The sequence below is a fragment of the Lygodium microphyllum genome, chromosome 25 (assembly GCF_053477565.2).
Source record: "Lygodium microphyllum isolate KBCC chromosome 25, Lygodium_microphyllum_v1.1.10, whole genome shotgun sequence".
NCBI lineage: Eukaryota > Viridiplantae > Streptophyta > Polypodiopsida > Schizaeales > Lygodiaceae > Lygodium > Lygodium microphyllum.
In genome coordinates, this window is record NC_141159.1 from 59710237 (window position 1) to 59730646 (window position 20410).

The following is a 20410-nucleotide window of genomic DNA, read 5'->3' on the forward strand; positions in this document are numbered from 1 at the left end:
ATGTCACATATAGAAGCCTAGCATGTGGCTATGAGGATATTCAAGGGCTCTTCTTTTCTCCTCACATTGGACAAAATTTGAGTAGGATCCCCACTCCATATTACTCAGCTACAGTGGACCCAAGGATATTGCCATAAATGGGAGTTGAAAGCCAGTATCAAAGCCCTACTCTATATCATATGCTTTGTCACATGCTACTCGATTTCCTTGTCTTGCTCGAAAATTTCACTTGGAGAAAAGAAAGACTCCTTATGCACTTCACCATCATCATTATGCACAATCTTGCATTGATTTCTTCAATCTTTATCTTTCCTTTACCTTCATTTCTATCAACATCCTTATCCTCCTCCTTCTTATCTTTTTGGTCTTGCTTTCATTTGTAATAGTCCTTGATATGATACGTTTTATCATAATGGAAGCATTCAATGTCTTTCTTGGACTCAGATTTGTTGTGTGACTATCCATGGTTCTAATTCTTGCCCTGGTATTATTTTTTTACCTCTTTTTTCCTAAGTTGCTAATCTTTGACCATTTTTGCATCGGTCCATGGATTTCTTATATATCTCTTTAGCCAATAAACTACCAACAACATCAAGGTATCTCATAATGTAGGCAAGGAGCACAACAAAAAGATTGCCTTAACCTCATCTTTGAACTTCAGCTTTTGAGCCTACATTTGATTGAACATGATGTTAAATTTATCAAGATGGAAGACAAGAGTAGAACCCTCCTTCATCTAATCATTTTTTCATGAAATACGCCCTATTACAGGAATTTTGATTCTCATAAGTATCACATAGCTTCTTCCATAAGTCATGTGTATCGGTCTCATTCACAATTGTAATATACATTGATTTTTCCAAGTGTATCCTAATAGTGGATTTAGAAAATGAATTAAGATCCAACCAACCATCTTCAAACATGTCTAGTAGTTTTGTATCTGTGCCTCTTATGGGCCTCAATTGCTTCTTCTGAATAATGATACCTTGGATCTACTCCTTCCACAATTTGAAGTTAGTACCATCAAACTTATTGATGTTAGATAGTTCCTTGTCCATTGTAGACAATGAAACCATTTGTACAAAACAATAAATGACAACTAGAAAATCAATGAACTACTTCCCAAAACTGATACAATTTTGGCAATACCTCCTTATAATATAACCAAAACTAAGAGAAGATAGAAAATAAACAACAATGTGTATATTACTATCCAAATATTGTAAAAATCATATTAATATAGTTAAAATATTGTATAATTACATTAGTACTTTCTCACAGATATAGCAATATAAGAACATCCAATTGTTTAGAAGACCGATCTCCCTAAAACCATTGCAGTACATCAAAGAACAATATTATTCTCATTCACAACAACATCAAGCAAACATGATAAATAGTGTGATAATATATATAGTTTAAAAATTACTATATCACATACATCAAAGTCTCTACTACAATAACACTTACTACATACGAAAGTAGCCAATAACAAACTCCAAAACTATGAAATTTGTAATTGGCAACCTATGTCAAACAACATGCAACTTGATTGCTTGTTTCTAGCAATCTATCATAGGCTACATATGCCTAGTAACCTATATACAATGTCTTCATAGTGAAATTTGTAATTGGCAAAATGTATCAAATAACATGCAACTTGAAACTGCTTTTTTCTAGCAATCTATCATGGGTTACATATGCCTAGTAATTTATATACAATGTCTTTAAAGTGAATATTGCAAGTTCTTACCTATTTTATAGATTCTAAACAATTTGCATAGAATTTTAGAAAATTATAAAATGGCATGTATAATACTGATATGGCAAAAATGGAGCCTGAAACAACTCACTTTGAAAAATAGACCAAATTGAGCAAGAATAGGGCAAATCTCATCCAAAATGGAGGTCGTGAAGATTTTTATCGGTGGCACTAGCTAGAGAAATCCTCTTGATTTTGATACTAGTTGTTGGAGTTGGAAGAAGAATGGAGATTGGAGAAAGAGAGAGAGAGAGAGAGAGAGAGAGATATATATATATATATATATATATATATATATATATATTCTTGTTGCACCCTACTTTTTAAATTTTAAAGCTTGTTATAGGTACCACTTCACTTTCACAGCTAGATTAGTGTATGACCTTGAAACCTCACATAAGATGAATAGCTATCATGTTGAAAGAAGAGAGCTACTTTATGTTTATTATGTCTAATTGCAAAAAACCTGTACACATTGTGTTCCAAAAGATTGTGGCCTAAAAATTATGATGTTGTATCCAACTTTGAGTTATATTGAGATTTTATTTTTGTTTTGTATGAGCTTTGACCCTTTAAGTTGCTAAACAAGCTATAGCATGGTGTATCCTTCTAGGATTTATGAAGTTGTTTACAATGGATAGTGATTAGATTGTGCTCTCGCTATCATTCCTTTTATGTGTCACATTGTCTTTAAAGACCTCTATTAAGAGTTGCAAGAGGATAAGGACAAATTTGTCAAGGAGCAACCATAGAGGCATAGAGATTGCTTGATGAATTTCTCAACCTCTTCAAGCATGTCAAACCTCATCCAAAACCGAGACCATTAAGATTTTTGTTGATGTGTGTGTGTGTGTGTGTGTGTGTGTGTGTGTGTGTGTGTGTGTGTGTGTGTGTGTGTGTGTGTGTGTGTGTGTGTGTGTGTGTGTGTGTGTGTGTGTGTGTGTGTGTGTGTGTGTGTGTGTGTGTGTGTGTGTGTGTGTGTGTGTGTGTGTGTGTGTGTGTGTGTGTGTGTGTGTGTGTGTGTGTGTGTGTGTGTGTGTGTGTGTGTGTGTGTGTGTGTGTGTGTGTGTGTGTGTGTGTGTGTGTGTGTGTGTGTGTGTGTGTGTGTGTGTGTGTGTGTGTGTGTGTGTGTGTGTGTGTGTGTGTGTGTGTGTGTGTGTGTGTGATCTCCATTCTCCTTGCAACTTTGTCTTTGCATATGTTGACCGTCATCCAAAACAAAGACAATGAAGATTTCTATTGGCGATGCTAGTTGGAGACTCTCTCTCTCGCTCGCTCGCTCTAGTACCAATTGTTCGAGGGAGAACATGAAAGGAATGCTTTCCATCTCACTTTTCACCAATATCTTGGAATTTTTCAAGAGAGAGTAAGGTTCTTCCCCATATGAATTGATTATTAATGATAGGTTGGCATAGGTTCTAGCTGAATGATTTTTGTCTAAGCATCGTAGCTAGGAATGTTGAAATTTGAGCCTTTCTCAATGAAAATATCTATAGTGTTCTCTTGTTTTGCAATTGGTTTGACACTAAGATGTGCAAGTGCTAGCTCTTCATTTTTTGGGTCAATCTTAGTACTTCTCACTACTATAATTGCAAGGTTAGGTAGAGGAATGGGTAGCTCAAGCTATGGATCTTTAGGAGAGTGACATTTCTTTATATGATTCCCATTAAAGTAGTTGATCCCCTCTCCTTCTAGGGTTTCAAACTTGACATTTCCTATTCTGCTAATTGAGCTAACATGGAATGGTCCCAGTCCATGAAACTTCATCTATTTTTTATGTCCTTTTAATGAATAAAGAAATATAAGTTTGCCTTGATCAAAGTTATACCATTTGATATGTTTATCGAACAAAGCCTTTCTATGCGCCTTTTTGCATGTTAGGGCATGCACGATTGGTGGTCTTATTTTTAGTGGCATCTTGGCTCCTTGACATTGCCTTTCCACAATTCTTGCATAACTATTCACAGAGACTAGGAATTATAGATTTAACAAAAATAATGGCATCAATGCCATAGATAAGTTTAAAAGGGCCCTTGCTTGTTACTATATTATGGGTTGCTAGAAAGGCCTAGGATGTTCCCATGAATTTATTGTACTAGAGTCACACCTAGAAATTGAAATAGTTTTAGCAAGAAGGTTGATTAGAATTTTGTTTCTAGACTTAGCTGGGTCATTTTCTTGTGGGTAGCAAGGTGATGATTTCCTATGAGAATGACCATGAATGTTGATAAGAGATTATTAATCCCATCATTGAGGAAGTGGGTTCCTTAGTTGCTTACTATTTCAATGGGGCAACCAAATTTGAAGATGACTTGCCTCCATAAGGACTTCGGTGGTTGCGCAAGCATCATTGCTTCTTTGGGCTCTTGCCTCAATCCATTTTGACAAATAGTTAGCAATGCAACTAGAGGGATAACATTATGAACATTTGAGATGTTATCAAATAATTGGATGTGAAATTTTGGATCCTTCATGTTATTGCCCTAAAAATTGGGAATTTTAAAGCTAGGGAAACACAGAAGAAATTAGCACTCCAATCTCCAAGGTAGGCCTTGAGTAATCAGATACCAAATAATTCTAACAAACCCGATCAAGATTGATAGTTGTGGAAGTAGTACCCATCGTAGGAAGGAGGGATGGGTGTAGCCGGGTGGCTTTTTTGAGTGTGTATACAAGCCCTTGCGGGGGTTGGTGTTGGATGGACTGGCCCTTGAAATTGGAGATGAAGTTGGGGTGGGTCCCTCTTTGCTTCTAGCCATGAGGGAATTTGTCCTTTGAAATTGAATATCATGTTGGACGGATCCTTGTGTGGAGAGAGGCTGATGGGCGGATCCATCTTTAAAATTGAATATGGTGTTGAACGGATCCATCTTTTGGCCCTCCGCAGTTTCCTTCTCCTGTATTGTTCCAAATGAGCTTCTTCATTCACTTTTTGACTTGGGCTGCCTCGATTTGCTTCTACCTTGTTTTGCCTACATGGTGACATTGTCTCATGAGATGACTCCATTCTTAAGCGGGTGCTGGTTCCATGACACTTGCGATTTTGAGCTAGTGAAGGTTCGATGAGAAAGGGTAGACGTGTGAGTTGATGTCGATGGGGTCTTAGGGGGAATTGGGCTTGGGAAGAAATGGATCACCTTGTTAAGGTGATGGAGGCTAGGAGCACATTGCATGGATGATGTGGCCTCCGAAGTTGGTGGTTCGGGCCTTTATTTGTTCCCAAAAAGAAAAGAAGGTGCACTACCTAGGGTTGTGCTTGGTTTACTGTGTGGTGCATTGGGCTTGTGCTAGTGGGATTGGGAGTGAGATGAAAGTCTGGGCATTGTCCCTCACTTGAGGACCCAATTTGTGCATCAAGGGGGTGCGATGTGTGTAGCTTAGGGTGACAAGTCTAACCATAGGCGAGTGTTACCTCCCTAGGTATGTCCTGCCCTTGATGTACCCTAAGCATGTGTAGTGGGGAATCAAAAGGGCTAGGGGGTAGACATGGAGCCGGCCGACCGAGGCCACCGGATGCACCTAACTTGAGAACCCCTAGGTGCAATGACTGTGATCTATGTGTAGCTCGCTATGTCTTCGTGTGATTTTCCTTTCCATTTCCATTCCCTTTGTTCGTCTTTTTGTTTTGTACTTTCTTGCCTTTTGTTTCTCATTCCTTTTCTCTCTTCTTCTTCTTCCCTTTTTTGTTTTTTTTTTTGGATAAGTTACATAGTCATGATAGAAGTTAGTCTTCGTCATCGGAGTGAGGCAGAGAAGGAGGCTTAATAGATTTGTTGAGGAATTGGTGGCTTTGGAGATACCGCTTGAGGTCTAGGCGGACTTGAAGGATGGTGGTGGAGAGGAATGGATGATTGCAGTGGTGGAGTTGCTATCATTCATATCCTCTAGAAGAGCTAAGCAAAACGTTGGTAGTAGAGCAACTCGCGTCATTAGTCGAGCAATTCTGCAACTCTCTATAGTATTAGGATCAAAATGGAAGATTGGTAGGCCGCGCTCCTGTGGAGTGGGGTCCTGCTGCCTAAGGAGAATCCTAAGTAATCTAAGGTAATTATAGGTGGTAATAAAGGTGGGGTCAAGGCATGAAGAGAACTCGTTGATAAAGTGGATTAGGGTATTATACAAATTTTTTTATGTGAAAATGAGGGCATCTTCATATGTAGTACAATGTGGATCATAAATTATTGGGAAGTCGTAGCGATTGTGGACACTAGAGTCAAAATCCACTCCCACCCTTCGAGGGTATGGCATGAAAGTTGAGTCATTTCGCTTGAAGGGTTGAATGTTGCAAAAGGCCATCCCAGTGTCCATGTTGGTATCGCAGACCCTCCTTCTCCATGTAGTTTGGCATTCCTAACCAGGCACAGACCTTGGCACCTCAAAAACTTTATTTTGGCAAAATTTTGCATCTTCAATGCCCCCATAGTGTGGGGTTTTGCTCTCTCTCCTATAGCCACTTCTCTCCAAGCCTGCCTCTAATGTTAATCACCTTCTCCATCACCTTGATGGGAAAAACTCTACACAAGGTGGTGGGGAATTGGAAATTAAATTTGAAGGGGTTCCTGGCTGTTTCTTGCCTCTCCCAGATTACAAGGTTGGCATGGAAGCTTGCTAGGGAATTGTCCTCACATGGTGGGATAGGTGCGTGGGGTGCCCTTACTCCTCTGGCATTCCATTTTCTTCTTTTTTCCTCCACCATTTGTTTTCTTCTTTCTCTCTTCATCGCCTTTCTTCCTATATGGAGGTATTTGCCTGTTGTTGCTCCTTAGGCCATGGGGAAGAAGGTGGTGGGACAAGCTCTTCCTTGTGTGATCCTATTTCAAAGTTCATGTATGTCGCCTCCTCCTGCCTTGGATCCTATTTTTCTCCTTCAGTGAATCCAAGCGCATCCACTTTTTGTGGGGTTAGGCCTGCAACATGAGATAGTGACACTACTCTTCTAGGCTAGGGCCAACTCCCACCATTGTGGCAGCATCTACAAGCCTGCTCTTAGGGCCCTCCATGCTATTCCTAGCTTCTTCTTGATGGTTTTTATGGACTCTCCCTCTTCTGCTTGTGTGATGTCCAATAGGGTATTCAAGAAGATATGTTGCTGCGTTTGGAAGCCCACCTGGGCAGCCTTTGCTCTGCTTTTAGCAAGCATTTTGTATTTGTCTACTTGAGCCGCCAGACGGCGCGCCAGGGTTCTCACCCTCCCTTCATTGCAGGTTGCCCACTCTTCTGCTCTCTTCGTCATCTCCTCGGAGCTCTCCCCTGTCTCTGTGTTAGGGCTATTATGATTGACTCTTATTCTTTCCCCTTGTGGGTGAGCCCCTCCTCTTTTTCCAAGTGTTTGATTTCTCTCTCTAGCCTTTCTTGCTCATCTATCTCGAGGAACACCCTAACCACCAGGTCTTAGACCTCTCGATGGTGCTCCTCATGTTTCTACTCTCTTTCTACTTCTCTTGTAGCCAGCTCCTCCATGCCCAGTTGGACTCTTTGCAGTTGAGCTTTCAAATCCTAGTGCTACAATATCAAGATTTTGTAGTCGCATTGTAGTGCAACCACCTCTTGGTTCTCATCTTCAAGCCGTTGCCTCTAGGTTTTCTCCTTCTCTTCCTTGGCACTGAGCTCAGTCTTTATCTCGCTAATTTCTTTTTGGTACATGAAATATTGCACCTAGGCCATAAGATTAGTGGCAGGGGTGCTCTGGGTAGGCATTGCCTTTGCAGGGGTAGGCACCATGAGGGGTAGAATGGGATGGACGGGGGCTTTGCCCTTGCCCTCCTAAACTATGGTTGGTCTGCCTTTAGGTACTTGAGTGCTTGAACCCGGGCCCTCCTCTCTCCTCATGCTCAAGGTGTCCATCTCGCCTTATTCACCTTGCTGCTCAATTGACATGCATTTGGCTGGCTCAATGCCTTCCTCTTCCTTCTTCCTCAACTCCTCCTCCTGTTTAGTGGCCTTTCTCCTCCTCTCTTCCTCGGCTCTTTTTGACTCTGTCTTGGCTTTGTGCAGGTCCACTTCCTCCTTTTTCTTCCTTTCTTCCTCCTATTTTTTCTGTGTCGTCTTCTTCTTAGGTGTCTTTGCTTTCCTTCTGCTAGATTGAGCTTCTTGCTCTCCCTCCTCTTCACTAACCGTCCTCTCACTTGATTGTTCTTTGTCATGAAAAGGAGGTGACCTATCCGGTGTTTCATCTGCTCCCTCTTCTCTTTCCTATGCCTCTTTTATCGCCTCTTGGATAAGGGCGGTCAAGATTCCTCCATACCCTATAAACGAGGCTTTGGCTGAAGGCTTCTTCCTGTCAGTTCCTTTCAATGTCCACCCGTTAGTTTGCTTCCAAGGGCTAGTGCTTTATTGGATTGGTCTATGGTCTGCCGCACGTAGCCATTCCGATCCACCTCATCCAACAAATGAGCCGCCATGCTCTCTAGCACGTGTATGTTGATTCTATGCATGAGCAAGTTGTACCTTTGGCTAGAGAAGAGGGAGTGGATCACATTAGCTTGCAATCTGACTTCCTCATCGAGGATGTCCTAGATGCTTATGCCATCGTTCGTCAAGACACTCTCCTTTCTCATCCTTAGCATGGCATATACATCTCTTTTCTGCCTCTTTTCCACTTTCGGTTCCAATCCTAATGCCTTCTCCACCAAGGCCTTACTGAGTGGGAAATGCACTTGCTTGATTCCTTCTATGCTTCCCATGGATACTATCCCACACTCCTTGTCAGGGTTATATGTCCTTAGTAATTCCACACACTTAGTGTGGTTAGTTGAACTTTCAATGTACTTGGCGAGGTTGCATTGGTCTACAATCCTCTTGACGGCCTCCTCATCGGTCACCACCTCTTCGATGTTGTGAATGCTCCTGAATCTAAGCTAATTGTATGCCCAATTTTCAAGGGAAAGGCCGTACTTTGCTCTTTCCTCTTCTGTGAAGGGAAGGCAATGGGCTCGGTCTTGCTGTGGCATCTTCAGCTTTTGTCATAAGCCATGGTTTGATATTAGTGCTTTTCAAAACAATCACTTGCTGGAAGAAAAACTTCATGCTTGGTGAATTAAAATGTTTTTAGTACAGATGTAGACTTTTCCTCCAAGTATTCTATTGATTTCAAATTTTATTGACATTTTCCTCAATCACTAGTTATTTCATCGTACCATTGAGGTCTCCCATGTGTGCTTTTCCTTTATTGTTTTCCTTATGTGTTTGGTTTGATTCACCTTACACCCTCCCCCTTCTGAAATGAGAAGAATTCTTCCTAGGTTTAAAGGGTTAGAGGATGAAGGGCCTTCAACACATAATCTTAGTGTTTTACTTTCGCACGAGCCAAGCATAGAAATTTGGATTATATTCTAGAGTAGATAGTTGTCCATGTCCAAAGGGTGGATGCCTACATGCATAATGTAAGTGAGGACATTAAGCAAAAAGTCACCAGAGTCCACTTGGCTAGCAATGTATAACTCCTCCTCAGTGAGAATGCAATCTAAATAAGGATGTCCCTTAATGTGTTCTTCCAGGGGTCAATTACGGAGGGTAGTCAACACCCTATAGGAAGTTGGAGCTACATAGGTTGGATCATATTTTGATGTCTTGGTTTTGCATTGCTACTCAGCGTTGGTCATTATTTGGCATCCCTCTAACTCCCATTACAGTCATAAAGTGCACCATTTCCATAAGAAGGAGGAGTCATTGTATCAGCAAGCTGTTTCAACTTCTCAATTTCTTGGTTTGTGGCTATGATCGTGTTCTTGTTATATGATGTAATGAGATGTTGTTTGATTGCACGTTCCCTGGATATCTCAGTTGCAACTAACTCCTCAACTGCTTTGGAAGCCTTAATGAATACAAATTCCAACTCCTCCTAAGAGCAAGGGAGTGTTTGCCCTTTCATTGCTATAGGTTCTTTCAAGAGACCCAAGTCTAGTCAATCATAGCTTTTAGCCAGTGTCATAAAAGTCATGTCCAAGTGTCTAAGGCAAGCAACCAAGTCATCCCCCGTATTTTCATTTAATTCTGCGGTGGCCAAGGTTAGAATTTTTCACTGCTCATAAGATGGTATAAGGCCGGCACAACTGGTTGAGGTTTGACAGAACTAGAGAGTTCAGCAGCTAATGGTTGTTGCTTGGTTTGCTCCTGAGGTTGTAGCTTGGCCTCATGTTCGATGGGTTTGGTTGTAGTTGCAATTGTCATGCTACTAGGTGCTTCTGAGGTCTGAGGAGCACTATCGGGACTATATTTGGGTGGTTTGTTAGTAGCAAGCTACAGTTTTGTGCGATACATTGATCTAGGCTTTGGAGGCTCGACGGACTTAGCGGCCCGATTCTCTTGTGGCCTAAGTGTCTCTGGCTTGATGTTTCGTGTGGTCAAGCTTACTTGAGGGTGGCGTTTGAGTAGGGCCTTTGGTTGTTTTGGCTTTAGGTAGCCAAATCCAAGTGTTACCCGCATAGTAGCCTTGACTTGCAATAAGGTCTTGGGGACCCATCGTGGCTTGATAGTACGTTGATGTTTATAGTTTTGTCTTGGCCTCCTAGGTTTTGAGTGTGGATCATTAGCCTTGCAAGGCTGTGGATTTCTATTCCTAGGTGGCGGTCCTTGATGTTTAGGTACCCATTTGAACTAGGGTTCATGGGTCTCAGCATTGGGTTCAGCGGGTTGCTGGCATTGGGTTGTGATGAGTCACGACTGCTCTCCTTAGACTTGACGGTGGGTTTCTCTACCGGTGGCTTTGCGGATTTGGAAGGAGTCACGCCACCCTTGTTAAAAGCTATAACTATACGGATGTTTTCCACATCTAGGTGGATACGTTGCGACTCGTAGTTGACATTGCAATGATATTACTTCTTAAAGGTTGGTTCGAACAAAGACTTTGTGCATGCATCTTTAGTGTTGGGCGACACATAGAAGATCATCGGCATGCTTTCAGACTCGATAGAAACTGCAGCCTTGCACTTCCCCAAGAGTGTGTATGATCGGCTGAGCTTAGCGTTAGTGGGATGTAACTGCGGTTTGCCAATTTGGGTCCAATGATCATGAGTTAAGATTTTAAAGTCTGCTCCCTCATCGAACAATGCATTGATGGTGCATGTGGTCATGGCAGTGATTGTTATGCTTAGATAAGCTGGTTCTATAGTTTCCTCATACTCATTGTCCATCTCAATGATAGTGGCTACTCATACTTTGACAGGGAACGCTAGCATTGAAGGCTCGTACAGTGGGTGCATGGGAGGGCCATGTGATCCTTACGAATAGGGACCAAGTCATGCTGCATCTCAAAAAAGAGTAGGCCACCACAACTAAGACTGCAGCACATTGCAGGCTATCGTGTCTCCATTGAAGTGTCCTCCTGTGATTTCATCGTGTACCTCTATGAGTAGGTCATGCGTTTCATACTCACACGTACATTTGCATAGCAATCCGTCGTGCCCCAACCTATAGAGTTGACCTGCTATCAGCTGATAGGGTTGGATCTTTAGGAAGAGCCGTCTAAGTGGCCTTTTCTATTGGTCATTCAAGTAGTCCGTTCTCAAGCATTTAGACTATGTCATCTACCTAGTACGACGTCATGTCGGCCCTAAATAAATCTTTTTTGCTAGATAAGCGGAATAGATGTGCATGCGGCAGTTTGTCCACAATGCCTTGTCTAGCAGCTTCTCCCATTGGGGATGCAAGACATATGGTTAGCCATGTAGTGTTGCTTCCCTTTACGTACCACTACGGAGAAGTCAAATTCTAAAAGCAGAAGTAGTCATCAAGTGATGTGTCCTGTAGCACAAGGTTTATTAACAAGATATAACATGGCTTGATGGTCAACAAAGAAGGTAAAAGGCATAGCCAAAAGATAATGCTGAAATTTCTTTACAACAAATACCACGACCAAACCCTCTCTCTCTGTTGTTGAGTAATTCATTCTAATCTCAGTGAGTTGTCTGCTAGCAAAGCTCACTGGGTAATCTAGGTTGTATTTACCAAGTTGGCACAACACAACTCCTACGGTGAATTTTGAAGCATTAATGTGCACATGGAATGTGAGTGTCCAATCTGGGGCTCATAGAATTGGTGTCATGGTCAGAGCCTTTTTTAGTTCCTCATATCCACGTTGGCATTCCTCAGTCCATTCGAATATGATCAATAGCTTGTATAGAGGTCCAGCAATCAATGCATAGTTCAACACGAACTATCGATAATACCCTCTATGGCCTAAGAAACACTGAATGCCCTTGTAATCAGTTGGGGGTGGAAGATCAACAATGACCCTGATCTTCAAGAAATCTATGGCAATGCCATTCTTCGGCGCACGTGTCCTAGGATGCATCCATGCTTGATCCAAAATTGGCACTTCAAGGGGTTCAATGAGAGACGATATAGTCGACACTGCTCCGTCTAAGTGTTTCCTCCAAGTGGAGTGAACACACAAGTCATCCATGAAGACCTCTAGCTCCTTCCTAAGCATGTCTTTGAATATGGTGCACATCAGTCGTTGGAAGGTGGCTAGTGCATTAGTCAACCCAAAAGGCACGACTATGTAGGCAAAGATGCCCCATTCAGTGGCGAATGTGATCTTATGCCTATCATTAGAATGCATTTCCACCTGATTGTATCCAAAGAATCCATCTATAAAACTATAGGCCTCTTTGCCAACCACTTTCTTGAGCATGTGCTCAGTGTATGGTAATGGATAGTTATCTCTCTTCATAGCCATGTTCACCTTCTTGTAATTGAGCGCACTCTAATCCTTCCATTCTTCTTCAATACGAGGACTATGGATGAAACTCAGTCAGTGTGCTCAATTTTGTAGATGGATCCTGCTCTCATTAGATTGTCAAATTCTTCCTTGACGATGTGGGCATTTCGATTCATGGGATATGGTCGCTACTTGACCCGGTGTTGTGTCTAGTGTCATGGGTATGTTGTGAGTAACTACACTTGGGCCTCTAGTGACCAAGCAAAGATGTCTATATACTCTCATAAGAGAGCAGTGAGACTTGCTTCCTCTTCCTCAGTCAAGTCATCAGCTATAAAGACAAGTCGGGGTGTCTCCCCTTCTCTAGCTAAATTGACCTCCTTGACCTTGGTGGGTCCTTCGATTGGTTCACTTACTTGCCCCTATTTTTTGGCTCCAGCATGATCACCACCCTATCTTCTTTTTTGAATTTTGTGAATTGCCTTAGTAGGTCTTGCGGTTTCCACTGCTCTTCTATCTGCGTTTCCTTAGGCAGCTTCCATCGTTCCTCCCTTAACCGTCAACGTCTTAGGTGGACGGGTAGGTCTGCCTTGGTGCGTCTAGCCTTGGAAGGTCGAGGTATCTCAGGATCACTATCTGACCTAACTTCTGACTCGCAATCAAACTCTCTGTCTTCGCTTGTAGAGGCAAGCTTGACTTCCAAGACCCACAGACCACTTATTGTTCAAGCATTTCAAGCGAAGCACTAATGGCTACCTCTCACATAGCTGATACGCTATCTATCTCTACGAGTGTAGTGAGCTTATCTCCATACCCAATCGAGTTGCCTCCTCTCCCGAGCACTCCGATAGCTCCACGATCCAAGTGCAAGCTTCAAGCAAGCTCCCATCCTCAAGCTCCATACTCCAAGCTCTATTGCTGCGAGCAAGAGAAGAGAAGAGAAGAGAGAATAAGAGAATAAGAGAGGAGAAGATGGAGAGATTCTCCATCACGGTCCCTCACCCTCATACTCTCATAGTCCCTCTCTCAAGCACAAGTTCAAGCAAGCAAGAAGAAGAAGAGGAGAGCTACTTTTGGCCACACACAAGAATGAGCTTCTCATTCACTTTTCAACTTTATATACAAAGCCCTAAATCCCTTTTAGGTGGTCATCCCCTTATCCCCTTTTTTACATGGCTTCCTTATCCCCTTTTTTACATGGCCGACCGTGGCCTAGGCCATTTTTCCCATTGTCCTCCTAGGCCCTTTTTCCCATTGTCCTTCTATCTTTTTAGCTTCCTTCCTACCACCCATCTACTTTTACAATTTGCACAGGTGAGAGCCCGATGCTCTTAAAATAAATCATGGTGCGCCTTGCGCTCTTTTACAAAAGTATTGACTTGCGCTTTTTCTTGTGTGCCTTTCTCCTTAATTTAGGACTTTTCTGCGCTTCTTGTGTTTTCATATTTTTCTTGGTGCGCCTTTGTCTTCCATTTCACTTTTGCCTTCGTCCTGTCTTCCACTTTAGATTTTCTAGATTTTCCACCTTGTTATATAAGAATTCAGAGCTTTGTTGATGAAGAGCTGACGGTACTTTTGTTGGAGTCTGCAATACCTACAATTGAAAACTTCTCATATGTGGTCTCTCCTTGGGGGTAGTGCTAGTCTTCTTATCGTACACAAGACGTAGTTTGATTAGTTTGGGAGATAGGTCAACTCTAAGCAAGCTGAGAGTATTCTTGAGGACCCAAACTATGTATAGATTGTGGTGCAGATATTATGTGAGTACACATGCATACTTAGATATTACATAGTTTAGAAGACTGATGGTCTAGTTCCTCATAGCAATGGGTGGATGAAGCAAGGGTTCGATGGGGTGGGAAAAATTATCGATGTTGAGGAGAAGTACACTTGAAGACTTCTTGAGACATCATTTATGATTTTGACAACAGGATGTAGTATAATTGAGCTCATTGATGCCTTAGCTTTGGTAGATGGTGGCTACTTGTAGTGGTTGAAGAGTACAATGTACTTTCCATGGTCTTCCATGCCTTGCTTACCATTGTTGATTGCAATGGTACTGAGATGGAGTGCAAAAAAGAATTGTGCAAATGGTTCAGGGTGACAGGTATGAGCTCCGTAGGTATGTCCTACCATTGATGTGCCCTGAACAATTGTGGGGGATGTGTAAAAAGGGCTAGGGGATTAGGGACGAAGCCAGTCGACCAAGGTCACTGGATGTACCTAATTTGAGGACTCCTAGGTGTTGTGTTGTGATCGTGAGTGTTTTTTTCTTTTCTTTTCTTTTTGTTTTCTCCTCTTTTTTGGATAAAATGAATACAACCAATGCAATACATTGAGTCTATCAGCCTTTCATTTGGATTGAGAAATGTTGAGATCCAAAGTCTATGAAAAATGGATATTACAAGGATGATTTTGTTACTAGCCTCGATGCTAGAGGAATAGTCGTTGAGATGGAGAGATACACTTGAGATTTGTAAACCTATTTGTAACATGTGAGATATCGGTATAATTGAGGTAGCAATTGCAGTGAGCCAAATGTAGAGTTTGTTGAGAAATGTGCAATCACATCCACCATAGCCTCTTTGTTTGGAACAAACAAGGCAAAGAAATAGACTGCAAATAAAGCCTTAGACTAGGTCATGTACGCATGGTTTATTAAAACCACGGTTGGTGACTACCATGGTCCCTTTCCACTTTTTTCCACCTACCAATACCACCTACTGTAAGCTTATAAAAGGTACTCATTCCATCAGTCATTATCATTCAGTTGTACTTGCGCTATACTTGGATAATATTAGTTGTTCTTCTTTATCAATGCTTCTGCCTCATTATGATTGTCTATTTTCTCATTAGTGATCCTCCATAGCATGCACTCTCAATATTTTAACAAAGTTTGGCCAAGAAAGAGAGAGTAGCCAATGACTATGCTTTGGGCCATGCTCAAATGCAATGTCTGTTTTCTGCAAGGATGATTTTCTCTTCCAGCAGTGGGGCTTCCATCATGGCTCTTTGTTCTTCGTATTTCTGTTGCTTTTTCTATAATGGCTCTTTGTGGGGTTGGTGGTCTTGTGGTGACTTGGACATTGAACGCTTTCGTACAGAGACCTGTGTCATCCTGTATCCACTTGACAACTCGTGAGAGTACATGCAATTCATATGCTTCAACTATAATGAATATGTGCAGCTCAACGAGACATCACTTATCTGAATCCCATGGTGTTGACTTCAATGCATATCCCCTGCACTTGATTATCATTGTTTGTGTATGTGCTGGCTTTTTTTTTTGTATTATCTATACATAGTCACAAAACTCATTGTTTATTTATGTACACATTTATGAATCCATGTCACTTCGTGGGGATAAAAACCAATCGTAGAACTCAATGGAGTGTGGCACACACATCTAGAAATCGTGGCAGCCTACTCAATAACAACATATATTTTGCAACATCAAGTAGCATGGTACCTTGGCCGAGTCTACTGGCAACATGTAGCTCCTCCTTAGTGAGAATTTTATCAATCATAGCCTTGCATCAAGCTATTGCGTCATGGTTTCCCTCGAATGTGACTAGTATAGTTCTATCAACCTATTGTGACAGTGTTGTATCCACTCTTGATTGGTCAATGTAAGTTTTGCTGCCGATGGATTGAGTGTTGCAAGCAAATGTTGATGGTAATTGTTGCTTTGACTTATCAGAACACACGGATGTGTCTAAGGTTTCACCGCTGTTAGGAGAGATGGCAATGGGTTCCTTGGTGGGTAGACTCGATGCTTTATTCCTCAACTCTTCGACACTCTTAGTCTCAATCTTCTTGGTGTCTACAACCACTTGCAATTATCGTTGTTGTTTTCATTGTTTTCTCCTCTTTTTCTTAGGCAATCGAGGCATATCCCTTGAAGACTTGGGACCCTAAACTAGGTTAGTCGTTGATGTATTTGGTTGGGCCTCAGCATTCTCTTTCTCTAGTGTGTCCTCATGGGACATAGTTGCGGCCTGTTGAACATCCTCGCTAGGTTGTGAGGGTAAAGCTGCCTCTCTTTTTGGAGAATCTAGCTCTTCAACTAGTTCCCCTCCATTTACCTCCTCATCTAATTGCATTAGTAGTTGCTCATGGTCAGGCATTTGCTCTAGACTCTTGTCCTTACCCATTGAAACATGCCTCCATTTCTTCTTATCAGAGCGGGTGTTGTGTTTAGATATTTTTTTCTCTTGCTCTGGATTTTTGGGTGACTCTAGTGTAGAACCAAGAGATGGTTTAGGGTTCTTGTCATGTAGGCTTGGACAGAACCAGCCGAAGAAGTCAAGGTTGTATTGATGGGAAGTATAGAGATCTAGGATTGCAAGGTCTTGAGTGAGGCAAAAGACATATGCACTAACATTAAGAACCATTCTCCCTACTCCTAGCCTGATAGCCATATATAGATCTTCTTTTAAAAGCAGTTTATCGTACAAGGGATGCTTTTGGACAATGGCAGAAAGATGGACCTCATGGACCATTGCCAACACTCTTAATGAGGTCAAGGAAACGTATGTGGGATCATGTCTTGATGTCCAAAGGGCTTTCCTTTGCTCAGTGAGTGTCATTAGTTGGTGGCCAATTCTAGCTGCTGCCAAACTCTGGTTGGAGTACTATTTCTGCACAAAGCTACCTTGTCCTTTCCCTTTTTGTTTGATTGCTTTGAGCTTTTCCTTGTTTGTCTCACATTGAGCAGTAGTATAGAGTGAGGGTATCAAGCACAATTCTCTAGATGTGGCCATTGGGATGTTCTTTATGACTTCTTCAGCAACAGCTACATAGCGGGAGCAAACATGTTGTTGCTCATCCCAAGTCAAGGGTTTGGCTATGAGCTTTGTGTGCTCTAGTGTTGGCCTTCCCATGTCCACATGGGCGTACGCATGTGTGATGGCTGTCAGCTTGTGATCAAGCTTCATCATGTACTTCATCTTTGGTTCATTGGTCATATGCGCCATCTCCTTGGCCAAATCTTCGAAAGATTTCTCCTCAAGCCTAGGTCTTAGATACTTCAAAAGTGTTGGAGGTGTTGAGGATGTTGGTTGTGACACCTCTTCTGCATGTGAATTGCTAAGGACACATTCTGCAAGGGGCATCATCATGGCCAAAGGCTGTGACTATTGTGATTCCTAATTGGAAGTAGTAGCAGCTAGTTCAGTGGACTAGTCGATTGTGCAGTGTGAAGTCCTTAGGCAGATTGAAAGTGGTGATGTCTTTTGTTACCCTTTGAGCATTCACTTGTGCAGATCGAGCATTAGTTGAGCTGCTAGCCATGGTGGATTGCACAGGCATATCCCGAGGTTGAGAATTACGAGTGATGTCATGTCCCGCATCTTGGACATTTGGAAGCTCAGATGGAGATAAAGATTGGGTTTGAGTAGTTGTACTTGAAAACTATTGTTGTGCTTCCTATGTCCATTTAGAGAAAGAGGGTGTGGGAGACTTGGGACTCCTAGGTGGACTTGGCACTGGCTGAAAGATTTTCTCATGGCTATTAGATGACTCTATCATTTGCTTTATTGAGCAATTAGCCTTATCATGAGCAACATTGCACCTGTGGTGTTCATTATCCTCTTGGGAAGTCAAAGGCTCCTTGGGCACTAGTGGCTTTTGTGCACACTTGACAGTTACATCTAATGTCTGCTTGTTAAGCATGCTAGGCTGAGGATCTACCCTTCGAATAGTCCCGTTTGGTTTCTTGATTTCAATCATGAGGGGCTCGATCACTCTAATGTTTTTGACTCGAGACTTGTTTTTTCGTTTAGATTTCCTCCTGCGCTTCTTTGCTCTTGATACGTCCTGGCCTTCAGCTAACAGAGGTGGTTTAGCATGGGGTTTTGGTACCCAAATCCATCAATTACATGTGTAATACCCTTGAGCATGTAGCAATGCTTTGGATATCCATCACGATGTTGTGCTGGTTCTCCATCGATACCTTCGTCTATAAAGCTTGGGCTTCTTTTGTGGTCTTCTATGATATTTGTAAGTCCAAAGCCTATCCTTAACATTGTCTCCTAACCTTCTTGATTCAAGCATGGCCTCACTCATTGGTTCTCTCTATTCAACATGCGCTTGTACCAACTCTTTCAACAAGTCCTTGTTCTCATTATTACTAGGCTTGCTTGGTATGTCAGAATGTTCCTTATCTTTCCCTCGAGGTTTGATGAGGTCACTCTTACTAAAGGTTCTGATTATCCTCGCACCCAATAGTGTCAAGTGTATCCTTTGTGCTGCATAATCGGCCTCACACTTTGTTGCCCTTTTGAAGGGCCTTCCTAGGAGGGTTTCCTTTCCACAATTAGCACTATTTGGAGGAACATGGAATAGGATAGGCAAGCTTTCAGTTTCCATAGTTACAAGGATTTTGCACTTCCTTATAAGTGCTTGTGGGTGTCCCCCGTAAGGACCAAGAGTTGTATTAGTCGGTGTGAGCTCTGGTTGGCCTAGTAGGGTCCATACTTCATAGGTCAAGATATTAAAATCTACTCCTTCATCGATGAGAGCATAGACACTATGCTCTCTTTTTGCGGTGAGTTTGACCCTAAGAAAGTAGATGGTACTATGTCTTCATCTTCTGGGTCTTGGCTTATAAATTCAAGCCTTTTGATACATACCCTTGAGTCCCCAACTGCATAGCCAAATGTGGATTCTCTACTAGTGTCTTGGGTCATCTGTGCAGTGTCGTTCAAGGTGTATCTATCATCAAGATTGTCATGTCTAGTCATTCTCACAATTGTAGCTTGATATTGTTGCATTGCACTTTGACTAGATGCAACCCGAATGTAACATATACATGTTTTTGTGGTGTGGCATTTTTTTCATTGTTGGCTAGATTGGCCCATTGAGGTTCTAGGGTCTTTGTTTGGGGCATGGGCTTTTGGTTTTGATGTTTTGTAAGTGAGAATCTATGCTTGTGTAGAACCATTAGTACACTAGGATCTAATTTGGAGGACTTGTCACGGCGTGCATTTTCTCTCCAACCTACTTGGGGGAGGTGCGGAGTCTGCGGAGGTCTAGGGGGCAATCCCCCCCGGCCCGTAGGGGGCAGCCCGTAGGGCCATTATGCTAGACACCATGCACAATTTGAAGGTTCATTCGTAGCCAAGTTTTGAACTACTTGTTCTAGATTTTAGCTCAGTGATAGATCTATGATGTGCTTTCAGCTCTATACGGTCTCTAGGTCAGTTTCAGGGCTTAGATGTGTCAAATCTATATTCTATTCACCTTTCCAATTTTGACAGTTTTCTGTCCGATTCTCAGAGGTCTAATTCTCATGGGTTTGATTATCAGAATCAAAAATCCAATTCTTGGTTAGTCCAATCAGTCGATCGGACAATCCGAATTCTGGTGGTTCGATTATGAGTTGGTCTGATTTTGATGGTCCAATTTTTGTGTGTTCGATTTTCTGTGTCCAATTCTGGAAGTCTGATTCTAGGAATCGGACGTTTGATTATGGGATGTTTGATTTTCGTGTGTCCAATCTTTGTGCATATGATTCTGGCCATCGAACATCCAATTTGATAGGTGTCCGATTTGAAGTGTTCGATTCTGGATGGTTCGATTTTTGTGTCCAATTTTAGGATGTACGATTTTCAAAATCGGTCAAGGTATGTCCGATTGACCAGGATGGGAGGATGGGTTGGTTTGAGTCCGAAACTCAGACATGCGATTCTAGGAATCGGGCACCATCCGAGTCTGATTCCGGAAATTAGACTCTGGTAACAGTGTCCGATTCCTGCGGATGAGTTTTCAGCGATGATGAAAATCACTCATTTCTAACAATTTTGGTTATGAGGGGTGATACAAAATTTCAGAATTTAAGAATAGACCCTAATGAAGGATTGTATATACCTGGAATAGCAAATAAACTCCAAAATACAAATCGGTAAGCAAATCAAACCCTCTTTTTTGGTTATGATAGCAAAAACCCCAATGCATGTTTTCCTTTCTTTTCTTTGTTTTTTCCTATC